The sequence below is a fragment of the Eulemur rufifrons genome, chromosome 6 (genome assembly GCF_041146395.1).
Source record: "Eulemur rufifrons isolate Redbay chromosome 6, OSU_ERuf_1, whole genome shotgun sequence".
Classification (NCBI taxonomy): Eukaryota; Metazoa; Chordata; class Mammalia; order Primates; family Lemuridae; genus Eulemur; species Eulemur rufifrons.
In genome coordinates, this window is record NC_090988.1 from 101,260,552 (window position 1) to 101,273,288 (window position 12,737).

Below are 12,737 nucleotides of genomic sequence, written 5' to 3' on the forward strand. Positions count from 1 at the left end.
GAGTTCTCAGGAAGGAGAGAGTACCACTGGTTACAGGGACCCTCCTGAAAAGGGGTCTTGAGCACAGGGACTGTCACCTCCTGCTGCACTGGTATTACCCCTGCCTTACCTCATCTGCGCCTAGCCCCTTGTATTCACATGTCCCTGCTTCTCAGACCTTTCCACTGTAGGATGAATGGCTCCTCTCTGGGGCTGGGGATGGCCCTAGACAGCTCCACTCTGAATATTAGTAGTAGTTTCTTCCGCCAATTTTGCATTCTACTTCCCTGATATGTCTGGAGTAGTTGCTTTAACATAAAAATAGATGAAATTATTTATCAAGTAAAATGAACCCTCCAGAAAGATGTGCCATGTGTGGCTGGCTTCATATGCCCCTGACATACCTACTACCACCTTGCTCAGTTTGAGCAGGGCTTCAGAAATAGTAAATAAGCATTTATAGAAGGAAATGAGAGGTAACCAGCCCGTGCAGAGTAAAAGCCAGCAGGCAGAGAGCAGCATTCTAGACTGAAGGAATGGGCTGAGCAAAGGCAACAAGGAGGAGCTCGACATGTGTGTCCAGGGGCTAGGTGTGCACTGTGCATACCTCTGTGAAAACCAGTACAATACAAAACTAGCATTTGAGTGCTTTCTGTGTATCCAGCACTGGTTTAAGTGCATTTTATCCCCACACAAACCTTAGAAGCAATGATAAAACTTTTTATAAAAGGATTTTAAGAAGGAAACTCTGGCACAGAGAGGTTAAGTAGTTGCCCAGGGTCACAAAGCATTTGTCAGGGATATTTGATCCCAGAGACTGGCTCCAGAGCCTGCACTCTTAATCTTGTGGAATGATGCCAGTGAGACAGGCTGGGGCCAAAAAAAGACTCTTGAGCCTGAGGCTAAGGAGTTTGGACTTCATCTACTGTGATGAGAGCACCCGAAGGTTTCTGAGCAGGAGAAAGACAGGATAAAAGTAATTATCCTGGAAAATCTGTCTGGCCAGGTATGAAACGGGGAAGAAACTCCAGGCAAGACCAAGTGGGAAGCTATTAAATATTCAAGACATTTGTGCTAAGACCCTGGATTAGCACACAGGCTGGAAAGGACAAAGAACTATAAGAGATGTTGCAAAGAAGTTGGCAAAACTTACATTCAGGAAGGGAAGGATGGAGAAGAAGTGTCAAATATGACTCAGGTTTTGAGCTTGGGTGGGTGAGAGAATACAGATGCCATGAGCAAAAAATGGAAACTGGGAAGGGGGAAACAGGCTCAGTTTTGTACATGTTTAGCTTGAGATGATGACAGGACACCCAAATGGAAACATCTGGTAGGCAATGGAAACACAGAGCTCGAGTCCAGCAGAGAGGTCAGGGGACAGGGTGGTATTCAGGGGACAGAGGGCAATCACCAGCATAGAGCTGACCCATGAACCCACAGGCATGGAAGAGTTCTGTAAGAGAGTAAAGAGAGACAGGAAGAATGTGCAAAGAGAAGATCAAGGATGGCACTTGGGAAAATTCTGGAAGAAGGTGGAAGAAGATCCAGTAAACCAGAGGGAAGAGTGGTCAGAGTGACAGGAGAACCAAGGTAGAGAAGTATCACAGAAGTCAAAGGTGCGATGCTGCAGAGAGGTCAAAGAAGATAATGTCAGGAGGAATGTAAAGAGAACAGGACGGCCTCCCCTAATTCCACTCCTACACTCCTACTTTCCTCGGTCCCATTTTGTAGTTCTCTCTGGTATCTCCAGCTGTCATAGTAACTACCAGTACCACACCCATCCGTGAGGGCCACCTGATTCATTCTTTATTGACTCAGGTGTGGCAACATTTATCCACCCTCAGACAAACCCACTAGTAACTTCAAGGTTTAAGGAGCTAATTTACCAAGAAACTAAAGTAAACAAGGGAAAGAACAAGTTTCTGAATTGGTCTAGAAGCAGAAGAAAGCTGCAACAGTGCCAGCTTGAGGCAGATTTGAGTTACCATTACCACCAACCACCCTTAGGACTTAAGGGAGTCTCAAAATGATCCCTACTTTTCTATGTAAGTAGGTTTCCAGTTTATCCACCGGAGTCCTAAACTAAAAAACAACTTTGTGCTAGTCATGGCAGATGCAAATGATTAGAACCCCAGTCCCTAAGCTCTAAGAACTTACTGTAGTAGGGAGAGAGAAAAAAGATGTGCAAGTGAACTTCCAATGATGCTTCAAGACAGGTCTGAGCTTGGCCTGTGGGATCTCAGAGGGTTCCTGAGGACAACCCTTTAGCTGAGTATTTAAGGATGAGTAGGGGTTTCACAAGGTGGACACGTGATAGTGGACCATGTGTTGGGTCCTGGGTCCTTCTTGAGCCTGACTTTGGTCCTTTGTCTCTTGAAGGAAAAGGCATTTCCTAGAAACCTTCCTTGGGGTAGATGCCTCCTTCACATCACCTAGGGTGCTGATGGTTCCTACACCTGCGAGCCCTACCCCTGACTGCATAATATTTCTCTCTCTGTGCAGCCTTTTCCAAGAGTTAAGGATTCTTCCTCTGCTCCCCATGGTAACCTGTTTATATTTTATTACAGCATGCCACATTGCTGCAACAATACATTTCACTGTCCCCACTGCTGAGGAGTATTTTATCGTTGTTGGTGAATACCTATCACAGAGTCAGCTATACAGTAAGCACCTCCCCAAAGCTCACAGAACCTTCCCATTTCACTCACACCTACTTTTTGGCCTGCTGGTCCCATCCAGCCTGTGAGAATCGCTTGTGTGAGAGCTGTGAAATGTGGGCTCTACCTAAGTCACTTCTCCATGGGGGTTGTGTAGCCTTGATGGCAGGAGTCATCTTTTCCTAGGGCCTTCTCAGCAGGGAAGGCATCAAAGCTGTCAACTCACTGAGTGCTCAGCTAAGGTCCTCTGAGGTGCAGAGTAGAGACAATCATCATCGCAGTGGGCCACCCAGCCCACATCTCTACATGCTCTCAGGAGGGCTGGCCAAGACCCTACCTGCTATTGTAGCCACACTCCAGGATGCTGGAGTGTACACTCGTACCACTCCAAGGACGCCAACTGGCATCATCCATCAAAATTACAAATGCACATGTCCCTTTCAGTCCATATCTAGAAGTTTAGCCTATAGATACACTTGTATGTATAAAATAACATATATAAGGTCATTTATTATAAAACTCTTTGTAACTGCAAAGACTATAAACAGCTTAAAAGTCTATCAATAAGGGACTGGTAAAGTAAGTTATAGCACACAATGGATACGATACTGTGAAAAAGTTCCAAGAAGCTCTTTATGCATTGGTATACATTAGAGGATGGTTTCTAAAATATATAGTTAAGCAGGGGGAAAAAGGATTTACACCAAGTGTATATAATATGCTACAATTTGGTTAAAAATATGTGTATTTATTTGTACTATGCATACAGTACCTCTGAAAGGACACCCAAGAAATTGACACTTTGAGAGGAAGGTAATCTGATGGCTCAGAAATTAGGAACAAGAGGACATTTTTCATTGAGTAATAGTTTTGAATTTTGAATTATTTAACTCTAGTATCTATTCAATCAATCAATAAGAAAAAATTCTTACCATGTCTATGTTGATGTATTTAACAACTACTATAATTAATGGTGGAGTCAATTTGATAAACATTCACTGTGCCACTTACCGAGCACCAAAAAAAAAGGAAATAATTCCACCATTGTACCATGTAACGCTATGGTTTTGTGGCTTTCCCTGGACTCAAGATGCTCCACTTTTTACTACATTACACTGAGACAGAAGGGTGTTCTGCATGTCTCTGTGGTGGAGTCCTGGCAGAGGAAAGGTCCAAGACGTGCTCCTTCTAAAAGGCCTACCTCCTCTTTCGCTAGATCTCTGTCAGGCACCTGGTACTGCCCCACACTGGGACAAAGGTCAACTTTTCAAGACAACAGGTTTCGCAGGAGTCCAAACAGGATGAGTCTAGTAATCCAACCAGTTCATTTAATGATTCATTTAAAAAGTGCATGTGGGCTGGGTGCGGTAGCTCACGCCTGTAATCCTAGCACTCTGGGAGGCTGAGGCAGGAGGATCACTTGAGCTCAGGAGTTCGAGATCAGCATGAGCAAGAGCTAGACCCTCATCTCTACTAAAAATAGAAAAATTAGCCGGGCATTGTGGCGTGTGCCTGTAGTCCCAGCTACTTGGGAGGCCGAGACAACAGGATCGCTTGAGCCCAGGAGTTTGAGGTTGCAGTGAGCTACAATGAGCCACTGTACTCTACCACTCTAGCCAAGGTGACAGAGTGAGACTCTGTCTCAAGAAGAAAAACAAAAGTGCGTATGGGGCACCTGTTAGTGTGAGTAGTATGTAGAATATATGGCTTGGGTCCCACCCCTTAATGATTTTTCAGTCCTCCCTTAAATATAAGAAAAGATGCTCAATTTTCACTCTAAATAAGATTGTCAAAAGCTAAAAACTTGGACAGTATACTTTGCCGGCAAAGGCTTGGGGGAAATTGAGGTGGGAGCACAAAATGGCACAGCCCGCATGAAGGGGAATTTGGTAGTGCTGATAAGAACACAAAGCATTTACCCTTTGACCCAACAATGCCACTTTTAGGAATTTACCCTGAAGATTCACTTCCACAAACTTAAAACAACATATGCACAAGCTTAATCACTGTGGCATTATTTGTAATAGCAGAATATTGGAAACAACTGAAGTTCCTGTCCACAGGAGACTAAATAAACTCACCCAATGGAATACTGTGTAGCTATATATATAAAAAAAAAATAGGCCAGGCATAGTGACTCACGCTGAGGTGGGAGGATTGCTTGAGGCCAACAGCTCACGACTAGCCTGCACAACATAGCGAGACCCTGTCTCTACAAAAAATTTAAAAGTTAGCTGAGCATGATGGTATGCGCCTGTAGTCCTAGCAACTCAGGAGGCTGAGCCAGGAGGATCACCTGAGTCTGGGAGTTGGAGGCTGCAGTGAGCTATGATGACGCCACTGCACTGTAGCCTGGCGACAGAGTGAGACCCTGTCTCAAAAAAAACAAAAACAAAAACTTGAACTTTACTTAGTAGGTTTGTTGTTGATAATGGTATTGGTGTAGTAATCCTAAAACTGTTTTGCTACTTTTGTATTAAGCATAGAAAAAATGAATAAACACATAAATATTGGGAACCAGAGATTACACTATGAAAAAATGGAGATAAAATATAGAATTGGGAAAGGTGACAAAGAATCCTCAAGTGTTGGATTTGAATTGGAGATATCAGTATGCAGATTTTTAACAAATCAACTTTACTGAGGTATAATTGATAAATTATACAGCAAAATTACAGATTTTAAGTATATAGTTTTGATAAACGTATACACCAGTATATACACCACCAATCCCATTAAGATCTAGAACATTTCCATCAGCCCAGAAAGTTCCCTCACTCTACTTTGCACCCAATTTCCCTTCCCTCATCCCAGGCAATTTTATTTCTATAATCAAAGATTTTTTTTCCTGTTCTAGAACTTCATATAAATGCCACCATACAGTATGTATCTGGCTTATGTCACTTAATATAATATCTGTGAAATTCATCCTTGTTGATGTGTATCAGTAGTTTATTCATATTTGTTGCTGAGTAATATTCCATTGTATGAATATACTAAAATGTATTTATCGATCTATCAGTTGGACATTTGGGTTGTTTCTAGTTTGGGACTCTGATGAATCAAGCTGTTATGAACATTCATTTATGAGTCTTTGCATGGGTAGGTTTTCATTTCTTTTGGGTAAATGCCAAGGAATTGGATTTCTGGGTTATATAGTATACATATAACTTTAAACGCTGATCTGTTTTACAAAGTGGTTCCACCATATTACACTCCCATCAGCACAGTATGAAAGCTTTAGTAGCCCCATATCCTCACCAACATAAATTTCAGTCATTCTTATGTGAAGCAGTATCTCATTATGGTTTTAGTTTGCATTTTCCTAACATTGACCATCTTTTCATGGGCTTTTTTGCCATTCATGTATTTTCTTTGATGAAGTATCTTTTCAAACCTTTTGCCCCTTTTTTTTTAAGAGACAGGGTCTTACTATGTTGCCCAGGCTATACTCGAACTCCTTGGCTCAAGTGATTCTCCTGCCTCAGCCTCCCGAGTAGCTTGGACTATAGGCATGTGACACCATGCCCAGTTCTGCCCATTTTTAATCAGGTTTTTTTTTTTTTTGCTTATCATTTAGTGATGAGTTCTTCATGTATTCTGGATATGTGACTTTTGTCAAATATGTGTACTGTGAATATGGTCACGTACTCTATAATGATGGTTCAATTAACAGCTGACCACATATATGATGGTGGTCCCATAAGAAAATATATTTTTACTGTACATTTTCTATGTTTAGATATGTTTAGATACACAAATACTTCCCATTGTGATACAATTGCCTACAGTATTCAGTATAGAAACATAGTGTACATGTTTGTAGCCTAGAAGCAATAGGCTATACCACCTAGGTTTGTGTAAGTACACTCTATGATGTTCACACAACGATGAAATCACCTAATGACAAATATCTCAGAACATATCCCATCATTAAGCTTCACATGACTGTACTTTCTCCCAGTCTGTAGCTTGCCTTTTCATTTTTCTTAATAGTGTCTTTGTGTATTTTGTTTATAATTGACACATTACTGTACATGTTTATGGGATACAGCATGATGTTTCAGTACATGTGTTCATTGTATAATGATCAAATCAGAATAGTTAGAATGTCCATCACCTCAAACCTTTATTATTTCTTTGTGGTGGTAACTCTCAAGATCCTCTTTTCTAGCTATCTTGAAACAGACAATACATTATTATTATCTATAGTCACTCTACTATGTAATAGAATATCAGAACTTACTCCTCCTATCTAATAGTAACTTTATACCTGTTGACTGACCTCTCCCCACCTTCCCAACCTCTGGTAATCACCATTATACTTTCTATTTCTATGAGATCAATTTTCCTAGATTCCACATATAAGTGAGATTATGCAGTATTTGTCTTTCTGTGCCTGGCTTATTTCGCTTAACATTAGGTCTTCCGTGTTCTTCCAAGTGTCAGGATTTCACTCCTTTTTATAGCTGAATATTATTCCATTGTGTATACATACCACGTTTTCTTTATCCATTCATCCACTGATGAACACTTAGGTTGATTCCACCTCTTGGCTTCTGTGAACAGTGCTACAATAACCACGAGAGTGCTGATATCTCTTTGACATACTGATTTCAATTTCTCTGGATATATACCCAGTAGTGGAATTGCTGGGTCATATTGTAGTTCTATTTTTAATTTTTTGAGGAATATCCATACCATTTTCCACAATGGCTATACTAATCTACATTCCCACCAACAGTATATAAGCGTTCCCTTTTCTCTGAATCCTAGCCAGCATTTGTGATTTTTTGTCTTTTTGATAACAGCCATTCTAACTGGGGTGAGGTAATATCTCGCTGTGGTGTTTTTTTTTTTTTTTTTTTTTTTGAGACAGAGTCTCACTCTGTTGCCCAGGCTAGAGTGAGTGCCGTGGCATTAGCCTAGCTCACAGCAACCTCAAACTCCTGAGCTCAAGCGATCCTCCTGTCTCAGCCTCCCGAGTAGCTGGGACTACAGGCATGCACCACCATGCCCGGCTAATTTTTTCTATATATATTTTTAGCTGTCCCTATAATTTCTTTCTATTTTTAGTAGAGATGGGGTCTCGCTCTTGCTCAGGCTGGTCTCGAACTCCTGAGCTCAAACGATCCGCCCACCTCGGCCTCCCAGAGTGCTAGGATTACAGGCGTGAGCCACCGCGCCCGGCCCTCTCGCTGTGGTTTTGATCTGCATTTCCCTCATGATTAGTGATGTTGAGCATTTTGTCATATACCTGTTGGCCATTTGTATGTCTTCTTTTGAGAAATGTCCATTTAGGTCTTTTGCCCATTTTCAAAATCAGATTACAGGAAGTCCTCACTTAATGTTGTCGACAGGTTCTTAGAAACTGCAACTTTTAAATGAAAAGGCGTACATAGCAATTCCTCGAATAACATCCTTTCTTTCAATGTTATTTTGTTATAAGGTTGATGAGAAAAAAAAATTGGTTTCACTTAAAGTTGCAGTTTCCAAGAACCTACAGACAATGTAAAGTGAGGACTTGCTGTATTTGGTTTTTCGCTATTGAATTGAGTTCCTTATATCTTCTGGATATTAACTCCTTATTGGATGTATAATTTGCAAATATTTTCTCCCATTCTGTAGGTTGTCTCTTCACTCTGTTGATTGTTTTCTTTACTGTGCATAAGCTTTTCAGTTTGATGTAATACCATTTGTCTATTTTTGCTTTTGTAACCTGTGCTTCTGAGGTCCTATCAAAAAAATCCTTGCGCAGACCAATGTTGTGAAGTACTTCCTCTGTGTTTTCTCCTAGTAGTTTTATAGTTTGAGGTCTTACATTTAAGTCTTTAATTCATTTTGAGTTGATTTTTATATAAGGTGAGAGATAGGATCTAGTCTCATTCTCCTGCATGTGGATATCCAATTTTCCCAGCATCACTTACTGAAGAGACTGCCTTTTCCCCAATGTGTGTTCTTGGCACCTTTGTTGAAAATCAGTTGGCTATAAATATGTGGATTTAGACGAGCGCGGTGGCTCACGCCTGTAATCCTAGCACTCTGGGAGGCCGAGGCGGGTGGATCACTTGAGGTCAGGAGTTTGAGACCAGCCTGAGCAAGAGCGAGACCCCGTCTCTACTAAAAATAGAAAGAAATTAGCTGGACAACTAAAAATATATATAGAAAAAATTAGCCGGGCATGGTGGCACATGCCTGTAGTCCCAGCTACTCAGGAGGCTGAGGCAGGAGGATTGCTTGAGCCCAGGAGTTTGAGGTTGCTGTGAGCCAGGCTGACGCCATGGCACTCACTCTAGCCTGGGCAACAGAGCGAGACTCTGTCTCAAAAAAAAAATAATAATAAATAAAAAAAAATGTGGATTTATTTCTGAGTTCTCTATTCTGTTCCATTGGTCTGTGTGTCTGTTTTTATGCCAGTATCATGTTGTTTTGGTTACTATGGCTTTGCAGTGTGTCTTTTTTTAAACGCTATGTGACATAGCCTATTGCTCCTAGACTACAAACCTGTTCAGCATGTTACTGTAGTGAACTGTAGGTTGTAGTGTATTTTGAAGTCAGGTAGTGTGATGCCTCCAGCTTTGTTCTTTTTGTTCAAGATTGCTTTGGCTATTTAGGATCTTTTGTGGTTCCATATAAATTTTAGGATGGCTTTTTCTTAATAGTGCCTTTTTTTTTTTTTTTTTTTTTTTTGAGACAGAGTCTTGCTCTGTCACCCAGCCTAGAGTGCAGTGGCGTCATCATAGCTCACAACAACCTCAAACTCCTGACCTCAAGCGATTTTCCTGCCTCAGCCTCCTGAGTAGCTAGGGCTACAGGCATGCACCACCATGCCCAGCTAATTTTTCTATTTTTTATAGAGATGGGGTCTCGCTTTTGCTCAGGCTGGTCTCCAACTCCTGGCCTCAAGTAATCCTCCCACCTCAGCCTCCCAGGGTGCTAGGATTACAGGCGTGAGCCACCACACATGGCCTTAATAGCGTCTCTTAAAGAAACAAAGTTTTATTTAATGAATTTTGATGAAATCCAGTTTATCAATTTTTTTATGGTTACTGCTTTTTAATGTCCTAACAAATACCTACCCCAAAGTAACAAATATTACCTCCTTTTTTTTTTAGTTATTTTATTGTTTTAGCTTTTACATTTAGGTCTAAGATCTATTTTGAATTAATTTTCATTCTTTCAATCCTGATAATTGGTAATTTGTATTTTTCCTTAATCAGTCTTGCTAGGGGTTTACCAATTTTATTAATTTTTTTCAAAAAGCCAACTTTTGGCTTTGCTAATTTTCTCTACTTTTTTTGTATATTTTCTATTTCATTAATAGAGCTAGGATTAAAGGTTCAAAAATATTTTCTTTTTAAATATGGATATCCAGTTCCAGCCCAATTTGTTCAAAGATTTCTTTTATCCACTGAAGTACCTGGGCACCTTCACCAAAAATCAGTTGAGGGGGAAGGCAGCACAAAAAATCAATTGGCCAAAGTCTTTATTCTGGTCCCATTGATATGCTTGTCCATCCTTATCTCAGTATCACACAGTCTTGATTAGTGTAGCTTCGCAATAAACCTTTAAAGCAGACAGTCCTCCAACTTTCTTTTTTTTAAAAAAAATTTTTTTCTTCTAGATCTTTGTATTTCCTATAAATGTCAGAATCTGCTTGCTAATTTTAACAACAACAACAACAACAACAACAAAAAACCTGCTTGGAGTTTTATTGGAATTACATTCATTGATGTATAGATCAATTTGGGGAAAACTGACACATCTTAACAACATTGATTCTTCCAAACCATTAACATGGTATACTTCTGCATGCACTCTCTTCTTTATTTTCTTTAATTTTCTCAGAATGCTTTTTAGTTTTAAGTATAGATGTCTTGCCTGTCTTTGGTTAAATTTGTTCCCAATTTTTTTATGCTATTGTAAGTGGGTTTTTTAAAAGTTTCATTTTCCTATTGTTTGTTTGTTGCTAGAATATAGAAATACAATCGGTTTTTGTATACTGACCTTGTATCCTGTTACCTTGCTAAATCCACTTATTTATTCTAGTAGTCTTTAAAAAGATTCCTTGCATTTTCTATGTAAATAATCATGCCATCTGTAAATAAAGAATTTTGCTTCCTCCTTTCCAATCTGTATGCCTTTCATTTGTCTGTCGTGCCTCAAATGCCTCCAGTATAATGTTGACCGGAAGTGCTTAAGAACAGATAGCTTTTCCTTTTCCCTATCTTAGGGGAAAAGCTTTCAACATATCATGATTTAGTGTAATACTAGCTGTCATTTCATAAGTATTCCTTTATCAAATTAAGAACATTACCTTCCATTTGTATTTCCTGAAAGTTTTTCTTATACAAATGAGAGTGGAGTATCATCAAATGGTTTTCCTTCACCTGTGAGATAATCAAATGGTTTTCCCTTTTATTCTGTTCATATCATTTATCACATCTAGTGATTTTGAACAGTAAACTAATTTTTATTATTGGGCTGGTCAGTTTTTTCTGTTGTTGGGTTTTATTTGCTAATATTTTGTTGAGGATTTTGTATCTATGTTCATAAGGTTTTCTTTTCTTTTTTTTTTTAATATGGGAAATATTCATGATAAATTATTAAGTGAACAGTGCAAGTTAAAAACAACAGTTTCATATTTTTTTCCCCACCCCCCCTTTCCCGAGTCAGCACCTTCAAGTGTTACCACTCCCCAAACGGTGCGCAATGCACTCATTGTGTAGGCATACCCCCATCCCCTCCCCCACCCCCCACCTCAGTCTGATGTCCAATTGGTGTCGTTCCCAGATTTGTATTTAGGTGATGATCAGGGAAACCAATTTTCTGGTGAGTACATGTGATGCTTGTTTTTCCATTCTTGGGATACTTCACTTAATATAATGGGTTCCAACTCTCTCCAGGAGAACCATAGAGATGTCGTATCTCATAAGGTTTTCTTAAAATGACTTTTCTTTTTTTGAGACAGGATATTTTACTACATTGCCCAAGCTGGACTTCAACTCTTAGGCTCAAGCAATCCTCCCACCTCAGCCTCCTGAGTGGCTGGGACTACAGGTGCATGGCACTGTGTCTGGCTTACGTTCTTTTTTTTGAGATATAACCCATATCACATAAAATTCACCATTTTAAATACAATTCAGTGTTTTTTAGTATATACACCATGCTGTGCAACCATTACCATTATCTAATTCCATAACATTTCCATGACTCCAGAAACCCTGTACCTATTGGCAGTCAGTCCCAATTCTCCCTGGCAACCACTAATCTACTTTCTGTCTCTATGGATTTGCCTATTCTGAACATGTCACATATATGGAATTATACAATGTGTAGCCTTTTGTGTCTGGCTTCTTTTACTTAGCATAAGGTTTTCAATGTTCAGCCATCTTGTAGCATATAACTACTTCATTTCTTTTGATGGCTGAATAATATTGTGTAGATATACCACATTTTGTTTATCCATTCATCTGTTGATGGACAGTTGGATTCTTTCCACTTTTTGGCTAATACTGTTTTGAACATTCATGTACAAGTTTTGTATGAACATGTTTCCAATTATCCTGGGTATATACTTAGAAGTAGAACTTCTGGGTCAAATGGTAATTCTGTTTAACTTTTGGAGAAACTGCCAAATTTTTTCTAGCTTCTTAAGGTAGAAACAGAGAATTACAATTTTAAAACCTTCTTTTTTTCTAATATAGGCATTTAAAGTTACAAAATTTCTTCTAAGCACTTCTTTAGCTGCACCACACACATTTTGAAATGCTGTGCTTTCATTATCCTTCCGTTTGAAATAGTTTCTCATTTCATTTGTGTTTTCTTCTTTGACTCCTTAGTTATATAGAAATATATTCTTTAATTTCTAAACATTTGGGGATTTTTCTAGCTATATTTGTTTCTAATTTAATTTCATTGTTATCAGAGAGTATACTCTGAGAGATTTAAATATTTTAAAATTTATTGAGACTTATTTTATGGGTCAGGATATAATATAGCTTGGCTAATGGTCATTGTGTGCTTGAAAAAAATGTACATTGTGCAATTACTAGGTGGAGTTTCTTTAATGTCAACTCTATCAAGTTGGTTGATAGCATT